Here is a 3,577-nt window from a genome sequence, read left to right on the forward strand (position 1 = left end):
TATCATAGAATTATGAAAGAATGTAAAATAAACATCCCGTTAAGTATAATACTATTATTTATACCTGTCGTGAGCTTCCGAGTTTGAGATAGGTTAGGTTTGAGATAGGAGATAGGTTAGGTTAGGTTAGGTTACAGTTTCATTTACCACAACGCGATGTCTGCTAAATATTTTTGTTGTCGTTATATAAATATAAATTGAATATAAATAAAACGTTAACGAGAATTGAAGAATTATCGTTTACACGCTCTAATGACAATATTGTGTACTAAATCGATATAGAGTGTGCTGAACTGTAATCTCTTTGCTTGCTAGCGTTTCGTCAACGAAAAATGACAGCCAATGTCATGCGCAGATCGGATGCGCGTTGACCGGTTGAGGCGGCCGGAGTGGGGATAATCGCTAGCGTCTTGACGCTGCGTGAAATTGCACCCTAAAGTGTGCAGTCAGCCTAAAAATTACAAATTGATTATCATTATCTTTATTGTGTTCTTAAAACGGGTGAAGCCTATATTTGATTTTTTTTATGTGAATTGTCAGAGCATAAATAAAATGGAATAATTCGTAACTACATATGTGACATTTTGAGTGTTGTAACACTTGTCGCGAATGAATATAAAAAATGTCCTGAAAATGTTTCGATTGCATTGCTTTTAAGGTTAGAAATGGAGCATCATGCAAAGTGTTATCATAATAATATTAGTATTATTACATGCATGAAACTGTTTGAGTACTCATTAAAGCGAATCAATTGGATACACTAATTAATGCACATTGGTGCACATTAAAACCATTGTAATCGATGCAAATTGATGTAAAAATGTGTGTTAACATAAATATATAAACGGATTAAAAATCTTTAATATACTTCGACTGTTACAAAATTCACTGTCAGTGCTTAAAATCTATTATGCACATAACGTAAACTATAGAGTTTCAGTGCTGATAGTAAATTTTGGAATAACTTTTATTGTGCTGTTCAGTAAAATATATATTAGGTATTTTATTATTCGATCTATTTCATTTTTACACTCGAATTAAATCAATGTATAATGTACAGTAATATGCACCAATGATTATTGAATGCACTAGTGCGTTCAATAAAATTCGCCATAAAATAATTTTGATAAAATGAAATTTCTTATGTAGAGAATAATTCAACCGTTTTATACCAGAAAAATACACGTTAGTCAACAAATTAATTCAAATATATAAGCAATAGATTCCAGCTGTTTGGTTTGAGGCTTATAGCGCTTATAAGCATCATTTGTCCTTGTTTAGCACTTGCTAAACAACAAGGATGAAGAGATGCTGTGAGCACTGTGTCAAAGCAAACACAGCCCCAGATAAACATCTGACTGCGATACTTTTATATGTTTCTAGAAAACGCCTGGTTATTAGACAGGAAAGTAACGTGGAATTTCATTCGCAATTGGCATAATTGCAGAGGTGCGCCTATTGTGCAACATGCTGAAAATGTTTAAATGCCTCCAATGTGACTCAACCTTTGATCGTGCTTCACAATTAGATTATCACCATCGGAGTTTACATCTACGAGAAAGATCCCAAATATGCCATATATGTGGAAAGGGTTTCTTTCGCAAAGCAGATTTGCGCACTCACTTGAACATTCATTTGGGAACAAATTTTTATATTTGCGAAGTCTGTGGGAGGAAGTTCAGTCATATATCGAATCTTATAAGACACTGTAGAATGCATACGGGTGAGATATCAAGTATTCAATATAATAAATACATATATTTAACCCTAGACTATCACACCTTGGTAAAATTCACCCAGACCATTTTTTAAATGCGTGCCATTCCAACAGGATTGAAGAAGTGGGGTCGCAATGTGGGGGGAAAAAAACTTACAAATGTCCTCTACAACCTTCCATCATAAGCCATGTCATTCCACTTGGTATTGCCATTCCATGCGTAAAGTTCGACAATCAGTCTAGTTCACTCGGTCAAATAAATGTTTTTTAAAGTGAAGCCATATGAAGTATTTTTCTTTTAAAAATACCACTCATGTTTTTTTAGAAACTATGCTTCACTTTTTTTTATTCGCCTCTGAAAAGAACTGCAATGTAAAGAAAAATCAGCCTTTTTCGAAAGATATAAAAACTGATTTACATTTTTGCAAATTGTTCATGAAGATCTTTGAGTGTTACTATCCATTCAGTCACCTTATTGTCTGGCGTATAGATTAAAAAAAAAAGTTTTAAATTGATGCGTTTGAACCAAAGTTACGCAACAAAATAGGTAAGCTGGATAAATTTTACCCAGTGTGGTAGATTTGAGTGGCAAATATGGTGTGATAGTTTAAGGTTAAAGGGAGCGTCCCATTAGCCCACAATATGATTGATCGTACCACTCAGTGACCAAAGATACTTAAAGATTTTCCCTGGATCAATCAACAGATTCTATATTAAATTTTATATTTTATATTGATCAATTAGGTCAATTAGCAACATAGGCAGTTGATTCTGCCCATACTTAAATATAAAATAAAGTGAAAAATAAGATACAAGTCATTTATGAGATACATGTAAACTTGATAACCTTTGAAAGTTTTATAAATATTTTTTTTATTTATGTGCAGGAATTAAACCGTATTCGTGTTCAATTTGTGATAAGAATTTCACGCAAATGTCTTCGCTAGCAAGGCACAAACAAATGATACATGGAATACCAAAGGAAATTGTGCAGCAGTATTATAATCCTAGTCTTATCAACAATAAATTACAAATTAGTAGTCATGGATTGAAAGAAAACAAGGTAATAAATTATTATTTTCAATTTTATTAATATTTTATAATAATAATAATAAGATTGTATTTAAACCTTTGCATAATATCCTATATATGAAACACCTGTCTTTTTGCAATATAAAACTGATTGCATTTTATCCCTTTGCATATAGTGTCTATATGAGACACCTGCCTTTGCAATTTTTCCATGTTTTTATGCATTTTATAATTGATTTGTATTTGGAATATTTTATTTATATTTGATATCTTTTTGTCTTTGAAACATATGTATACACGAATAACAAATATATAATTATTTTGCATTAACAATAAATTATAAATAAAGACACTCCGCGCCAAAATTAAAGGATCACCTATTCTGATCGCTAAAAATAGGCAAATTTCAAGAGAGCGTAACTTCAAAAATGATCATAACATAATGATCAAAAAGCATTTCACAGCTTAAAGTCTCTACTTTCGTAGTCCATAATTCATTAAATGACTTACTGATTCTTTATAAAGCTGCACGGATGCAAATGGAGATGCATCAAATTTAAAAATTTTTTACTAAATTTGTGAAGTTCCATGGAGTGAAATAAAAATCGCATACAAATGCGACTTACAGCGTTCAAAAGCGTAAATATTTACCTTTAATTTGCGTACTCGATCAGCATTGTGCAATTTTTTTTTACTGAGTTATTGAATACGAAAGCAAAAATGGTCATTTTTACTTCAATGTTGAGTAACTCGGTAAAAAAAATCGCACAATACTGATCGAGTGCGCAAATTAAAGGTAAAGATTCACGCTTTCGAACGCTGTAAGTC

The 3,577-nt window shown here is 31.8% G+C and overlaps 1 long non-coding RNA gene across 1 annotated transcript; it reads left to right on the top strand.

Moving 5' to 3' along the window:
- Nucleotides 1-46: 46 nt before the first annotated feature.
- LOC105461472 lies at nt 47-2,801 on the top strand. Its single transcript, XR_975941.1, has 3 exons — nt 47-658; nt 1,384-1,723; nt 2,605-2,801. It is a non-coding gene; the product is annotated as an uncharacterized LOC105461472 (long non-coding RNA).
- Nucleotides 2,802-3,577: the final 776 nt, after the last annotated feature.

The sequence above is a fragment of the Wasmannia auropunctata genome, unplaced genomic scaffold, assembly GCF_000956235.1.
Source record: "Wasmannia auropunctata unplaced genomic scaffold, wasmannia.A_1.0 LD286928.1, whole genome shotgun sequence".
Classification (NCBI taxonomy): domain Eukaryota; kingdom Metazoa; phylum Arthropoda; class Insecta; order Hymenoptera; family Formicidae; genus Wasmannia; species Wasmannia auropunctata.